The following is a 17,274-nucleotide window of genomic DNA, read 5'->3' on the forward strand; positions in this document are numbered from 1 at the left end:
GTGGCAATCCCTCAAGGATCTAAAACTAGAAATACCATTTGACCCAGCAATCCTATTACTGGGTATATACCCAAAGCATTATAAGTCATTCTACTATAAAGACACATGCACACGTATGTTTATCACAGTATTGATCACAATAGCAAATATTTTGAGCCAACCCAAATGCCCATCAATGATAGACTGAATAAAGAAAATGTGGTACATATACACCTTGGAATACTATGCAGCCATTAAAAAGGATGAGTTCATGTCCTTTGCAGGCACATGGATAACACTGGAAACCATCTTTCTCAGCAAACTAACACAAGAACAGAAAACCAGTACAGCATGTTCTCACTCATACGTGGGAGTTGAACAATGAGAACACATGGACACAGGGAGGGGAGCATCACACACTGGGTCCTGTTGGAGGGTGAAGGGCCAGGAGGAGAGATAGCATTAGGAGAAATACCTAATGTAGATGACGGGTTATTGGGTGCAGCAGCAAACCACCACGGCACATGTATACCTATGTAACAAACCTGCACGTTCTGCACATGTACTCCAGAACTTAAAGTATAATTTAAAAAAGAAAATCTGTAAAAATTCACAAACGTGTGGAAATTTTTAAACACACTCAACCATTGAGTCAAAAAGAAATCACAAGAGAAATTTAAAAAAAAATTAGTAATGACTAAAATAAAAAAAAACCCACAACATATCAAAACTTTTTGGAACTGTGAAAGCAGTACTCAGAGGGAAATTGGTAGCTGAAAATGCCTACATTGAAAAAAAGAAAGATCTTGGATCAATAATCTAACTTTACATTTTAAACAAGTAGAGAAAGATGAGCAAATTAAACACAAGCTAGCTGAAAAAAAAAAAAAAAAATCAAATAATGCTGAAAAAAAACTAGGTATCCAAACACAAAAAAATGAACATGGTCAACCACACCCAAATATTAGTACAAAAAAAAAAAAAAAAAAATCAAAGTCCAAAATACAAGACCTAAAACTGTAAAACTTCTTAGGAGAAGACATTGGGGATATTTTCTTGTACATTAGTGTGGGCAACTTTCATGGATCAAGCAAAAGAAAAAATTGATAAATTGAGTTTGCACTTTTGTGCATCAAAAGTTACTATCAAGGAAGCAAAAAGATGACCAACTGAATGGAAGACACTGTTGCAAATCATATTATCTGATAAGAGATTACTTTTCAGAATATGCAGAATAAAGTCTAACATTCCACAACAGCAACAACAAAAAAAAAAACAACCCAATTCAAACATGGGCAAAGGATTTAATATAAATTTTTCCAAAGAAGATATGCCAAGGGCGAATAAGTTCATGAACATATTCTCAACATTATTAGTCAGTAAGAAAATGCATATAAAACCACAATAAAATATAGCAAGTGTTGGTGTGTAGGATGTGAAGAAATAAGAACACTTTTGTATTGCTGATAGCAGTGTAAACCAATGCAGCCATTGTGGAAACCAGTTTCCTCAAAATTTAAATATACAACAACCATATGAGTCAGCAATTCCACTTTTCATTTCTTTGGTATCTATGCAAAAAAGCTGAAAGTAGAAACTTGAACAAATATGTGTACACAAATATTCATTGTTGCATTATTCAGAATAACCAAAAGGTGAAAAGGACCCAGGTGTTTATAAAAAGAGGAATGGACAAATAAATATGGTATAGTCATATGATGGAATATTAATCAGCCATTAAAAAGAAAAAAAATCTTATGCATGACATAATATGCCTGGACCTTGATAACATTTTGCAAAGTGAAATCAGCCAGACACAAAAGGGCAAATATTGCAATTCCACTTGTATGTTGTACCCAGAATAAGCCAATCCAAAGAGGCAGAAAGTAGAATTTAGGTTACCAGGAGCTGAGGAGGAGAAAAGAGTGAAAAGTTATTGCTTAACAGGTACAAACTGTTCTTAAGGATGAAGAAAATGTTTTTGGTATAGACAGTGGTAATGAGTTCACAATATTGTTAAGGTATTTATAAAATACCTCTCAGTTGTACACTTAAAAACGGTTAAAATGATAAATATTATACTATGCATGTTTTACCACAATAAAAAATAACTGGTAAAACAGATAAAGTAATATATAAAAATATTATATGCCATGACAAGGTGGAATTTTTATCATGAATTCAGTTTTGTAATTTTTTAAAATACAGCAATATATACAAATATATTAGGTACCATAGAAAAGGGAATTCTTTTTCTTACATATGTAAGGCTTTGTTTCATATTTTATTGTATGTAATCACCATACAAAGGACAAAGGGCAAAACTACATAATCGTCTTAATAAACAGAGAAGAAGTTTGACAAATCCAATATCCTTTCAGAATTGAAACACCCAACAAACTAAGAACTGAAGGTAAGAAAAGAAAAATAAGAGAAAAAGGAATTGAAAGTGACAAAAATAAAATGTCTACTCTTGTCTCTTCTATTCAACATTGTGTTACACATTCCAGCCAAAGAAATTAGGCAAGGAAGAAAGATATTTGGATAAAAAAAAAAAAAAAAAAAAAAAAAGGAAGGCAGCAAGGCAGCAAGGCAGGCAAAAAGGAAAGAAGAAAAAAAGGAAAGAAGAAAGGATCTCTATTTGCTGATGAAAGTTCTCAGTAATTTCTTCAGAAAAAGCTATTTGAAATAATAATAAAGTTAAATATGGTTTCAGGATAAAAGATTATTATAAGAAACATTTTTCTCCTTAAGCTGATAAGCAACTTCAGCAAAGTCTCAGGATACAAAATTAATGTGCGAAAATCACAAGCATTCTTATACACCAGTAACAGAAAAACAGAGAGCCAAATCATGAATGAACTTCCATTCACAATTGCTTCAAAGAGAATAAAATACCTAGGAATCCAACTTACAAGGGATGCAAAAGACCTCTTCAAGGAGAACTACAAACCACTACTCAGTGAAATAAAAGAGGACACACACAAATGGAAGAGCATACCATGCACATGGATAGGAATAATCAATATCATGAAAATGGCCATACTTCCCAAGGTTATTTATAGATTCAATGCCATCCCCATCAAGCTACCAATGAGTTTCTTCACAGAATTGGAAAAAACGGCTTTAAAGTTCATATGGAACCAAAAAAGAGCCCGCATTGCCAAGACAATCCTAAGTCAAAAGAACAAAGCTGGAGGCATCAGGCTACCTGACTTCAAACTATACTACAAGGCTACAGTAACCAAAACAGCATGGTACTGATACCAAAACAGAGATCTAGACCAATGGAACAGAACAGAGTCCTCAGAAATAATACCACACATCTACAGCCATCTGATCTTTGACAAACCTGAGAGAAACAAGAAATGGGGAAAGGATTCCCTATTTAATAAATGGTGCTGGGAAAATTGGCTAGCCATAAGCAGAAAGCTGAAACTGGATCCTTTCCTTACTCCTTATACGAAGATTAATTCAAGATGGATTAGAGACTTAAATGTTAGACCTAATACCATAAAAACCCTAGAAGAAAACCTAGGTAGTGCCATTCAGGACATAAGCATGGGCAAGGACTTCATGTCTGAAACACCAAAAGCATCGGCAGCAAAAGCCAAAATTGACAAATGGGATCTAATTAAACTAAAGAGCTTCTGCACAGCAAAAGAAACTACCATCAGAGTGAACAGGCAACCTACAGAATGGGAGAAAATTTTTGCAATCTACTCTTCTGACAAAGGGCTAATATCCAGAATCTACAAAGAACTCAAACAAATTTACAAGAAAAAAACAAACAACCCCATCAAAAAGTGGGGAAAGGATATGAACAGACATTTCTCAAAAGAAGACATTCATACAGCCAACAGACACAAGAAAAAATGCTCATCATCACTCGCCATCAGAGAAATGCAAATCAAAATCACAATGAGATACCATCTCACACCAGTTAGAATGGCAATCCTTAAAAAGTCAGGAAACAACAGGTGCTGGAGAGGATGTGGAGAAACAGGAACACTTTTACACTGTTGGTGGGATTGTAAACTAGTTCAACCATTATGGAAGACAGTATGGCAATTCCTCAAGAATCTAGAACTAGATGTACCATATGACCCAGCCATCCCACTACTGGGTATATACCCAAAGGATTATAAATCATGCTGCTATAAAGACACATGCACACGTATGTTTATTGCGGCACTATTCACAATAGCAAAGACTTGGAATCAACCCAAATGTCCATCAGTGACAGACTGGATTAAGAAAATGTGGCACATATACACCATGGAATACTATGCAGCCATAAAAAAGGATGAGTTTGCGTCCTTTGTAGGGACATGGATGCAGCTGGAAACCATCATTCTTAGCAAACTATCACAAGAAGAGAAAACCAAACACCGCATGTTCTCACTCATAGGTGGGAACTGAACAATGAGCTCACTTGGACTCGGGAAGGGGAACATCACACACTGGGGCCTATCATGGGGAGGGGGGAGGGGGGAGGGATTGCATTGGGAGTTATACCTGATGTAAATGACGAGTTGATGGGTGCTGATGAGTTGATGGGTGCAGCACACCAACATGGCACAAGTATACATATGTAACAAACCTGCACGTTATGCACATGTACTCTAGAACTTAAAGTATAATAATAATAAAAAAAAAGAATCTAAAAAAAAAAAAAGAAACTTTTCTACAAAGTAGCAATAAACAATGGAATTATCAAAATCTTCCATTTGCAATAGTATAAACATAACAGTGTATTAGGCAGGGTTCTCTAGAGGGACAGAACTAATAGGATATAACTAATAGGGACAGAAGGAGATTTTATTAAGAAGTATTGACTCACATGATCACAAGGTAAAAGTCCCACAATAGGCTGCCAGCAAGCTGAGGAACCAGTAAGCCAGTTTTAGTCTCAAAACCTCAAAAGCAGGAAAGTTGACAGTGCAGCCTTCAGTCTGTGGCCAAAGGCCTGAGAGCCTGTGGCAAACCACTGGTGTAAGTCCGAGAGTCCAAAAGCTAAAGAACTTGGAATGTGATGTTCAAGGGCAGGAAGCATCCAGCACAGGAGAAAGATGAAAGCTGGAAGACTCAGCAAGTCTGCTCTTCCATCTTCTCCTACGTGCCAGCTCCATGCCGGCAGCTGACTAGATGGTGCTCTATCAGACTGAGGATGGGTCTGCGTCTCCCAGTCCACTGACTCAAATGTTAATCTCCTTTGACAACAGCCTCACAGACACTTCCAGGAACAATACTTTGCATTTGTCAATGCAATCAAGTTGACACTCAATATTAACCATCACAAACAGTTATGAATACATTGGACACAAAAAGTGTGAGAGTTTCATACTGAAAACTATAAAACATTGTTGAGAAAATGTAAAGGAGATCTTTTTTTTTTATTTATTTTTATTTTTTTATTTTTATTATACTTTAAGTTCTAGGGTACATGTGCATAACGTGCAGGTTTGTTACATATGTATACCTGTGCCATGTTGGTGTGCTGCACCCATCAACTCGTCAGCACCCATCAATTCATCATTTATATCAGGTATAACTCCCCAATGCAATCCCTCCCCCCTCCCCCCTCCCCATGATAGGCCCCAGTGTGTGATGTTCCCCTTCCCGAGTCCAAGTGAGCTCATTGTTCAGTTCCCACCTATGAGTGAGAACATGCGGTGTTTGGTTTTCTCTTCTTGTGATAGTTTGCTAAGAATGATGGTTTCCAGCTGCATCCATGTCCCTACAAAGGACGCAAACTCATCCTTTTTTATGGCTGCATAGTATTCCATGGTGTATATGTGCCACATTTTCTTAATCCAGTCTGTCACTGATGGACATTTGGGTTGATTCCAAGTCTTTGCTATTGTGAATAGTGCCGCAATAAACATACGTGTGCATGTTGTCTTTGTAGTAGAATAATTTATAATCCTTTGGGTATATACCCAGTAGTGGGATGGCTGGGTCATATGGTACATCTAGTTCTAGATTCTTGAGGAATTGCCATACTGTCTTCCATAATGGTTGAACTAGTTTACAATCCCACCAACAGTGTAAAAGTGTTCCTATTTCTCCACATCCTCTCCAACACCTATTGTTTCCTGATTTTTTAATGATTGCCATTCTAACTGGTGTGAGATGGTATCTCATTGTGATTTTGATTTGCATTTCTCTGATGGCGAGTGATGATGAGCATTTTTTCATGTGTCTGTTGGCTGTATGAATGTCTTCTTTTGAGAAATGTCTGTTCATATCCTTTCCCCACTTTTTGATGGGGTTGTTTGTTTTTTTCTTGTAAATTTGTTTGAGTTCTTTGTAGATTCTGGATATTAGCCCTTTGTCAGAAGAGTAGATTGCAAAAATTTTCTCCCATTCTGTAGGTTGCCTGTTCACTCTGATGGTAGTTTCTTTTGCTGTGCAGAAGCTCTTTAGTTTAATTAGATCCCATTTGTCAATTTTGGCTTTTGCTGCCGTTGCTTTTGGTGTTTTAGACATGAAGTCCTTGCCCATGCCTATGTCCTGAATGGTACTACCTAGATTTTCTTCTAGGGTTTTTATGGTAATAGGTCTAACATTTAAGTCTCTAATCCATCTTGAATTAATCTTCGTATAAGGAGTAAGGAAAGGATCCAGTTTCAGCTTTCTGCTTATGGCTAGCCAATTTTCCCAGCACCATTTATTAAATAGGGAATCCTTTCCCCATTTCTTGTTTCTCTCAGGTTTGTCAAAGATCAGATGGCTGTAGATGTGTGGTATTATTTCTGAGGACTGTCAGATCTTAAGAAATGAAAAAGACATTCATACTTCCTGGATAAGAAAACAATATTGTTAAAGTGGCAGCACTCCAGAAATTATTCTACAGATTTAACACCATCCTTGTCAAAATCAGTCTGCCTTTAGTTTTGTTTTCTAAATTATTTATTATTTATTGATTTGATTTTTTATTTATTTATTTTCATTTTATCTTAGTTCCTTGAGTTGACGTCTTGCTCTGTCAGCCAGGCTGGAAGGTAGTTACACAATTATGGCTCACTGCAACCTCAAACTTCTAGGTGGTAGTGGTCTTCCCACTTCAGCCTCTGAAGTGGCTGAGACTACAGGCACATGCCATCATTTGTGGATAACATTTTTAAAATTTTTAATAGAGCTTGGGGTCTCAATTTGTTGCCCAGGCTGGTCTCGAACTTTGACCTCACCTGATCTTCCTACCTTGGATTTCCAAACTGCTGAGACTGTATACATGAGACAGCTCCCAGCCTGCTTTTAATAGAGACTGACAGATTTGTATTAAAATTTCATGTGGAAATTCAAGTTGCCAATAATAGCCAAAATAGTCTTAGAAAAAGAAAACTACTTTGAAGGATTCATATTCCCAAGTTTTAAAATTTACTACAGAAAACAAGACAGGATGGGAGAAGAATAAGAACAGACATACAGATTAATGGAATATATTTCAGTTCAGAAATGTGCCCTTACACTTATGTTCAATTGATTTTTGACAATGGTGCCAAGATAACTCAATAAAACAAAATAATTATTAGAATAAAGGTGCTGGGACAAGACGACATCCACATACAAGAGAATGAATTTGGACCCTCTACCTCACATCATGTACAGAAACTAACTCAAAATTAATCACAGACCAAGGTGGAAGTGCTAAAAATATAAAACTCTCAATATTAAATGTTCATAGAAGTATTATTTAATAATAACTCCTAAATGGAAACAACACTAATGTCTATCAATTGATACATATGTTAAATAAATTATAATATAATCATATTATTAAAAGGAATAAAGTACTGATATATGCTACAGTATGGATAAACCTTGAAAACATTACACTAACTGAAAGAAGTCAGTCACAACAGACCCCATGTCGTGTGATTCCAATTACATGGAGTATCCACTATGGCAAATCTTAGAGAGACAGAAAGTAGGTCTGTTGTTGCTTAGAGCTGGACTTGGAGTCAGAATGAGAACTGATTCCTAACGAGGTTGCTTTTGGGAGTGATAGTTGGTTTTCTTTTAATTGGATTGTGATTATGAATACATAACTCTGTAAATATACTAAAATCCATGTAAACTGCACACTTTCAAATTAGGAATTTTATGGCATGTGAATTATATCTATGTAAAGTAATTAATAAAAATAATATTACTTGCTTTAGGAATAGTATAAGAAACAAATATATTTAGTGATAAAAATATGCTCAAAAATAAAATACTTTTATTATCTTTCCTTTTGTATTATGCATGTTAGTATTTTTCTCTACTAATCTATTGAGTTGTTATAATACAATCACTACTTAAAAAAAAAAAAAAAAAAGCAAATACTATGTAATCATTTGGAGTCTAGGTTCAGTTACTTGCTCTTGCCCTAAACTATCTCCTGTATTAATGCCTTAAGTATTGTACTTTTCAGAAAACTTCATTAACAATGTATTAACATTACTGATGAGTATCTTGGCAACAGTAGGGTTTTTGTATTAGTCAAATGCTGCAATTACTTTTTGAGTTTGTTTTTTATGTGGGTAGTGTAAATATTCAATTTCCACTAATCGTACAAAACTACCAGATGCCCATAGGTGAAATCAGCTATCTTTATGGTACTGGTGAATTTTCTATCTATGCCTACTCCATTTTCCAGGTTACCAAGAGTGATAAGTTAATGAGAGCAGTGAATAAACCACCTACTATGGTGGTTTATATATGGTGGTGTATATATAATATACACTTTTAGTTTCAACCCTTAATCAATTAATGCTTATAAAGTTGACAAAATTCCTTTCAAAGTAAAATGATCTACCTGGGAGATGTTAGCTAATATATAACTACAATTACTGATACATTTTCTACCCTGATAAACATTATTTTTGAAAATACAGAGTATAATTTTCGATATAGATATATAAGTACAGGAATCATTGATATTTTAATGCCTCAATTATCCAAGGAAACAATGGGTAAATTATTATTGCAATCAATTAAATACAATTCTTGATATTCAAAATATTTTTTTTCTTAAATGACTTGGAATGTTTTCTAAAGTGTAGTAATTAACCTTCTGTCTTTGGAACATAATTCTGAATCTTCTGAAATTACTTTGTTACACTCTTTGACACACTGCAAATTTTTTATAATAAATGTATATTTTAATTTTGAGAAATAGAGATAGATCATGCAATTCTTGGCCTCTACTCACTAAATAGAGATAGTGAAAAAAGGTGAAACATGTAAAAAATTGTATTTTGTAAAAGTAAAAAAATCTGAATATGAGAACCAAAATTATTATTTTAAACATATTATCTGTTTTGTTTGGTTTTTGATTTGAAAAAATAACGCAATGCAACCACAAGGGCTCTTGTCATTGTTCTCCTTCTGCTCCTATCTAGGAGCAAGAAGACAGAAAACCTGGAAAAGCTACTACCTTAATCCCAGCAATCAAGCAACAGCAAAGGACTGTTCATTTCTGACCAAGAAAGAGCTGGCAGATAGAAAGGTTAACAACAAAAGGGCTAATTTGTTATGATTTGTGTGACTTATCCCGGCAGGAATCTGGCTTAAGATTCAGAACCTCAGCCAATCACTGGAATGAACTGTCTACTAAAATGAATGTAAGTATTGACATCTCCTTTCAAAATGAGACATGAAAAGTAAGAGAAAACAATCTCATATAAACCGTTTTCTTCATTGTACAAATAATCTATACATTTATGTTAGGAAATTTTCTTTAAAATGTCTCTTCTCAAATGTTATTTATTAGATTTTATGATCGCACAAAATAAAATTACTTCTAGAGAAATACACCTAAACTCTGTAATTAATGCCTATCAAAATACTCAATATGAGTATTTTCATATAATTGATAATTATTTTGACAAATGTATTCATGTTGATATAATTTTCTTTGTTTAGTGAAATTCTGAGTATACTTTTGTTTTCTACTTTTATGTTTGCAAAAGTATCGAATGAAGATGTATTTTTATGAAAAAAATCAACTTTACTGTTATCAAGGTTTTGCTTCTCCAGCTTCTTAAATGTAATCTCTTTCACTCGCTCTCCTGTTCTGCTTTCATATATGGATATGTATTATATACTTGTATCTGAAAGTTTTAAAACTTCAGACAAAAGATACTGAGTAAATAAAAGTTATTATTACAGAGAGAAGTCTCTCATATTTTGAACTGCATCCTTTGCCCGAAAATATTTAAAGAACAGCTAAGAAAAAGCTTATCAAAGACTTTTTAGTGCCTCAACTTAATGAAATTGCTACAATCCCAGCTAGAAATGCAATTCTAAACATAATTTTGTCAGAATAAGCCTCAGTAATTATTGTTTAAATGGAAATATCCATATTATTAGTTAATAGGTTCTCTAAGACTGACACCTGTATTGTAGTTTATGTATCATGTGTTTCTTCAATAATTCCTGCATCTCCTCCATTGCATGTATCAAGGAATAATAAATAACAACAATAATAACAACAACTACAACAATAGCAGCAAAACCTTTCCTATGTGCCAGGCATTGTTCAAAATGCTTTACATTAATAAACTCATTTAATCATGAAGATGATCCTATAAAATATAGTAACCTCAATTTATGGATGAGGAAACTGGACATAAAAGTTTGAATAATTTCCCTAAATCACGTAACATGTTAAGTGATGGGGCAAGGATTGACTCCTAGAATAATATTTTCAAGCTAAGCTTTTTACCACTGTGTGCTACTTTGTGTCTTCCTGTAACACACACACACATGCATTTGCACACACAAACACATGTGTGGCTTTATTTAAATTTTCTTTAAACTCCAAACTTCTCATACACTAATAACAATACAATTTTTTCTTTTGTTTCGAGTAATATTCCATAGAGCCTCTGGTGTACCACAAACCTCAGTACAATAAGACCATAAAATTGAATTTATTGAACTACAGCGTTGCCCCTCGTGGTCTTATGCTGACTTGGGGTGAACCAAAGAAAGACTGTGCCTATAAAGACTACAATAAAGAAGTCCTCAATCAGCTCAGTAGGTAGAACGATTTCCCCAGTTACCTTAGGAGGTACTTAATTATGATGCTCATTTTATTAAAGTAAATTCACGCAAAAAATAACTCTCAAGGACAAGATCACTCCCAGGCATGATAACACTAGAATTCTTACTTCTTTTTTGTTTTGTTTTGAGACCGAGTCTAGCTCTGTGAGGCAGGCTGGAGTGCAGTGAGGCAATCTTGGCTTACTACAAGCTCCACCTCCCAGGTTCCCGCCATTGTCCCGCCTCAGGCTCCGGAGTAGCTGGGACTACAGGCGCCGGCCACCACGCCCCGCTAATTTTTTGTATTTTTTTAGTAGAGACAGGCTTTCACCATGTTAGCCAGGATGGTGTTGATCTCCTGACCTCGTGATCCACCCGCCTAGGCCTCCCAAAGTGCTGGGATTACAGGCGTGAGCCACCGCGTCCGGCCTAGAATTCTTACTCTTGACTGTTATGATATCAAGACACTAGTCAAGGCTTGGGATAAAAATTCATGTCTTCATGGCATCCGCATTTTGACAGTAGCTGAAACCAAAGGAAAATATAAAGTTGCCCAAAGAAAGCAGTAAAGTTAAAAACAATGAACTGGACTCACAAAACGTAAGCATTAAACATATAGGCGGAAAAAGAGGTGAAGAAAATATGAAAGGTAGGATAAATACTAACTATGGGTGCTTGGAGGGTGGCTTGGGGTGAAAAAGGCAGCCAGTTTCAATTTCAGAAAGGAAGGGGAGGTGCCATCAAATGAAATGACGTTTCACTAAGGAAAAAAAGTCTTGAATCAAATGAAAGCATCTATGGAATTTAGGATAGTTTCAGCAAAGTGGCAGGCTTGGAAAACACATTTAAGAAGTAGAGGCTGGGTAGGAGTGGTTCATGCCTGTTATCCTTGCACTTTGGGAGGCTGAGATGGGTAGATTGCCTGAGCCCAGGAGTTTGAGACCAGCCTGGGCAACACAGTGAAACCCTGTCTCTTAAAAAAATATATGAAAATTAGACAGGCCTGACGGTGCCCACCTGTGGTCCCAGATACATGAGAGGCTGAGATGAAGGATTGCATGAGCATGGGAAGTCAAGGCTGCAGTGAGTCATCATTGCGCAATTGCACTCCAGTCTGGGAGACAGAGTGAGACCCTGTCTCAAAATTAAATAAATAAATAAGAACAGGTAGAGGTTTGTTGAGGAAATTGGATGTAGGAAAATGGAGATAGCAGACATAAAACCTTTAGGTTTTTGTTTGTTTGTTTTATATAAACTTGCCTTAGGAAAAAAAAAATAGCTATTTTCAATTGTAAGACAAGTCAAAGTTGATTTTTTTCCTCCTTTGAGTTGACAGAAAAGTAAGAAAGTTTACAGCTACAGGAAAAATGTCAAGAGAAAGAGGTTAAAAATAGAGGTGACAGTAGAAAGAGGGAACACTTACTAGAGGAAATTATTGGAAGACATTAACAAAAATAAAATTAAGATTTTATTTTAAGAAATTTCACTCTTGGCTACTGATAGGGAAGCTTGACACAGGGCAGTGTTCCCACTGAGAACAATCAGAAAACGTAAGTAAAATACCAAAAACAGTTTGGAGGAATTGGAGAGTTTACACTGTATTCATAACCTAAAAAGCCAGACCCTAGAGGAAGGGGAGCTTATGTAAAGAACCTAAGTCTATGCAAGCCACATTTCCCCTTAAGCATTTGTCTACTGAGCATTGAAGGAAAGGCTGAGAACCAAGACAGAGGGCAGGAAGAGGAACCACCAAACTCCAGGACGTTCGATGGAGGAGACAGAACAAAATATTAGAGTTGTTGGGTCAAGATGACCAGCTGGTAAGGGGCCAAAATCTCAGAGAGGAGGGAAGCACAGAGATGCGAAAGTGATATTTAGCATCTTCTGTCCTGTTAACACATTGTCTACATTAATCTATGTGGTAGACTGTATGATAATAATCTACATAGTGAAGGAGAATAAAAAACAAAGCAAAAAGGAACTGCAAAACACAGTGCAGTTGTTGGCAGTATTGCCGTTCTAGAAGACAAAATGGAATCAAGGTTACAAAAAGAAGGAAGGCTCTAGGAATCATCCCAAGCTCTCAGCTATTTCCCTCCCGGTACTACACCCTAGGAGTGTGGGTAAACCAGAGAAAGACTGCACCTTACACAGACTATAAACAAGCCATGATTCACTTTAGTCCCTAATAGATTTGAGGCTATCCAATTTTCTGTTCCCTGCACAAAATACCAGAGCACAGGATGCAGCCTGTAGAAGAGAGAGAACATTATCTGTAAAATTCTCAGTTTTTCATATAAAATTCTGAGCAGTCATTCAAAAATGTTGTAAGCATACTAAAACAAATAAAATAGAAAAGCAAGCAGCAGAAACAAACCTACAGGTGATCAATATCAGAATGGGTGAAAACAAATACTACAGTTACAAATTGTATAACCCAGTTAAAACAATAAAATAAAATAAAATAAAATAAAAATAAATAAAATAAAACAATATACCAATGGAAAAATGGGCAAAACGTGATACCACACAATAGAAATTTCCAAAAGCTTCCAATATTATATGCTTCCAAAAGCATATTATGCTGTATGCAACTTCATTAATTGTCTGGAAAATGCAAATTAGAATCTCAGGCAGACTCTACTAGAGACCTACCAGAGTAGTTAAAAAGAAAATGACTGATAATTTAAGGGTTGATAAACAGATGTTGCCACTGGAATCTTCAAACATGGTTGGTAGTAATGAAAACTGTGCACCTACTTGTAAAACTCCTAGCAAATATCTGCTAAAATACATGCATACCCATTTACATGAAATTCAAAACCTGAACAAAGTTATCTAAGCTGTTACAAATCATCACAGTGGTAATCTGTGATGGGTAATGACCAGATAGGAACACAAGAAGGACTTACGGAATACTCTTTTTAAAGTTCATCCCGATTCCCCAAATCACATTCTCGCAAGCCTACCTATTTGTGTTAGCCATTGCTGTAGCATTGAGGGGAACGTAAGTGTCCTTCAGCTACATTCTTTATGACTTAGATTCTGTGTCTCTTATCTTCTATCTGGAGCTTCTCTGCAGCTGTCACATTCTATAACTATAGGAATGATCTCAAACATACCAGAAAATTATGTAAATATATAAGTACAAGGTAGTCACTACATTCTAATGCTTTGATCAATATCAGGCAGGAAAAATTGATATTATCCTTTTCTTGGTTTCTTGTAGGCAGTTCTGAGATGTGTTCTGCACTGCTTTTCAGGGATCCCCAGTTACCCACAACACACACTAGCTCAATACACACTCTTGGATTGGATTTTCCTTCTTAAGGATTTTTCTAATCTTAAAACCTTCAGTTATGTTCCCTTTAATTACTTTAATTACTTCCTACTTTTAACTACTTGTCAACAATCCCTTGATTCAGGTTTTGCTTTTTGAGGAAACCCAATCCAAATAAGTCAGTACTCTCAGATTCTGGAATAAGACTACTTATTGATCAGAAGATAATCTGATCTTATTGCAGATGAAATTAGAATATTGATAATCCCTCAATGTGTAATAAATTACAGTTACTAAAACCTGATCAATGGTTGATTATACTGAGGTACAGATGAAAAATGAAGCATTTGTTGAAGATCTTGTAGATATTTGAATGTTATAGTGTCTGTGATAATTACCTGGGTTTATTAAAAAATTTAGAATCCTTGAAGAAGACAGAAGCAGAATCAGATTAACCATCAACTCACCTCACCCTGAGAAAGCCAAAGATCTTCCAAGACAGCATTTAGAGACTCATCTCCTGCAGCTAGAAGATGGAGTGTGCTACGAATTAGTCTAGAATATAATTGTGAGAGGAGCCAAGGTACAAGGAGAAAAAATGTCACACCTCCTCCCACCACCAAGTCTCCTCTGGCAACATTAAGGAGTTGATAAGATCCCTCTTAGCATAGGCTAGGTGATAGGGCTTAAATGACAGAGGCAAAATGGATACAATTCTAACCAAAGTGATACAACTATTATTGTGTGAATGCCTATATCCTCTCCAAATTCATATGCTGAAATCCTAACTCCAACAGCAATGGTATTAGGAGGTAGAGTCTTGGAAGGTGATTAGATCATGAGGGTATAGGCTTCATGATTGGGATTAGTGCTCTTATGAAAGCGACAACAGAGAACTAGCTCACCTCTTCCACGATGTGAGAACACCATGAGAAGGTGACATCTATGAACTGGGAAAAAAGCCCTCACCAGACACCAAGTGTTCTTGTTTTTCAACCTTAGATTTCCCAGCCTCCAGAACCATGAGAAATAATTTTTGTTATTTTAAGCCACTCAGCTTATAGTATTTTTGTTATAGCATCCTGAACAAACTAAGAGAGCAAGAAGAGAGATAAATAAGAATGCAAATAGGATGTTGTTTGGCTTAATCAGATAAAATTAACAACAGCTTAAAAGCAAAGATTGAATTCAGCTATAACAATAGAAAAATGCAACTTTTCCTAAAATTTCCATATCTAAGCCAGTACTTTGACTAGTGACCTACAATGAAACAGCAAGGGTAGTTTATTTGGGGAAAGGTCTTAAATACCACTGCATGTATATGCAGTAAATACTACCCCAATGACTTTTGCCAAAAGGAGCTAAAGTCATTCACCAGAATAGAGAGGAGAAAAAATCAAAAACAGAAACAAAGCAAAACAAAAAAAGCACCATTCACCATTGTGTCAAATCAATGTATAGGGAAGCACTCGATAGTTTTACAGGATGACTTTTCCTGCAGCTGTTAGGGTGGTGCCACAAGCTAGTGATTCTATGCACATACAATGGGCTTTTCGATAAAGTACTCATGATGACAGAATGGAACCTATTATTGGTTCAAAATTATAGACTCCATCTAACTAAGGCCAATCTAAATACTGCTACTGATGGAAGACCAAGCTGTTGATAGCAGAAACCAGTATTTAGCCTTTGAAATTGCACTATTCCTCAAGAGGATGAGCAAATTTCCTAGTGGCACATTGATTAGATTGCATCACTTCTAGTCTGAAGTGGGTAAAATTTTGTCCTTACTAAAAGTGATATCTGTTCTGGAAATGAGCTTGCCCTCCATGCTCAAAATACATCTGCCAGCACCACCATCTGAGGGTTTGGAGAAGGCTTGATTTACTTTCATGAGTCTCTGAATAAGACCTCCTCAAATAAGGATTTTTTTTTAAATCGTGGAAGTACGGCAATGGGCAACTAAACCAAGAGTCTCAGGGCTCCTCGCAGATATAGCTTCACTCAGAAATAGTCAGCCTAGTAGAAAGATGGAATGTAAAACCGTATTAAATGCTCAGCTAAAGTGTCAGGTAGGGGTTTGGTGTTGTCCTTCAGGATGTAGTATATGCAGTAAACCAATGACGAAATACTATACAGTATCCATAGTACTTAAAATACATGGATTTTTATACCAAGGCTTGGACATAGAATCAGCACTTGTAACTATCAAACGGTTGAGGAATTTCTACTTCATTTGACCACAGTTACATTGGATTAGAAGTGTTTGCATCCGTGTGTGTGTGTGTGTGTGTGTGTGCACGTGTGTGTGTCTATTGGGTGTGCATGTTGGGATGAGTAGTACTTCCCTACAGGTAAATAGTTAGGGTTTCACTGAACCCAAAGCTGTGGTTTCCCCATGACAATGTTCGAGTTCTCATGCTGATTGACTGATAAGCAATAAATGAAGTTACTATATTGGTAGGATTGATTGGCACTGATTTATATGAGTGTCAAAGCATAATACAACACAATAGAGATAGAAAGGATGATATCTAGACCCCAGAATAATCACAGATTTATCTATTGGTGCTATGTCCAGTTACAACTGTAAATGAGAAATCATTCCAATTATGGCTCAATTAAGGCAAAAGCAATCAAGGACTCTGATCCCTTGTACTGTTCATCTTACTGGGTACAATGAGAAAAATCTAAATGGGTGGGAGGTAATAGACATCATAGGCAGAAAAGACAGCTCCAGATCAATTCTAATTGGTGAGTCTGTAAATTATTTTACTGGTCCTTTTGTGTTGAGTCTCTTATAGAGATTGTGACCATCTGATACTTTGCAGTCTTTTGTGATAGTCCTGGTTTAGTTGATGAAAAAGCATGAGTGGATCCAAGGTGCAAGAGATGAACTGTGCTGAACATCCATTGTACCCCATTCTCTTGGCCAAATGTTTATAGTTGGTCATTCACAGCAATCAGTTGAGCATAAG

This window comes from Piliocolobus tephrosceles, chromosome 7, assembly GCF_002776525.5.
Source record: "Piliocolobus tephrosceles isolate RC106 chromosome 7, ASM277652v3, whole genome shotgun sequence".
In the NCBI taxonomy this organism is placed as follows: Eukaryota; Metazoa; Chordata; class Mammalia; order Primates; family Cercopithecidae; genus Piliocolobus; species Piliocolobus tephrosceles.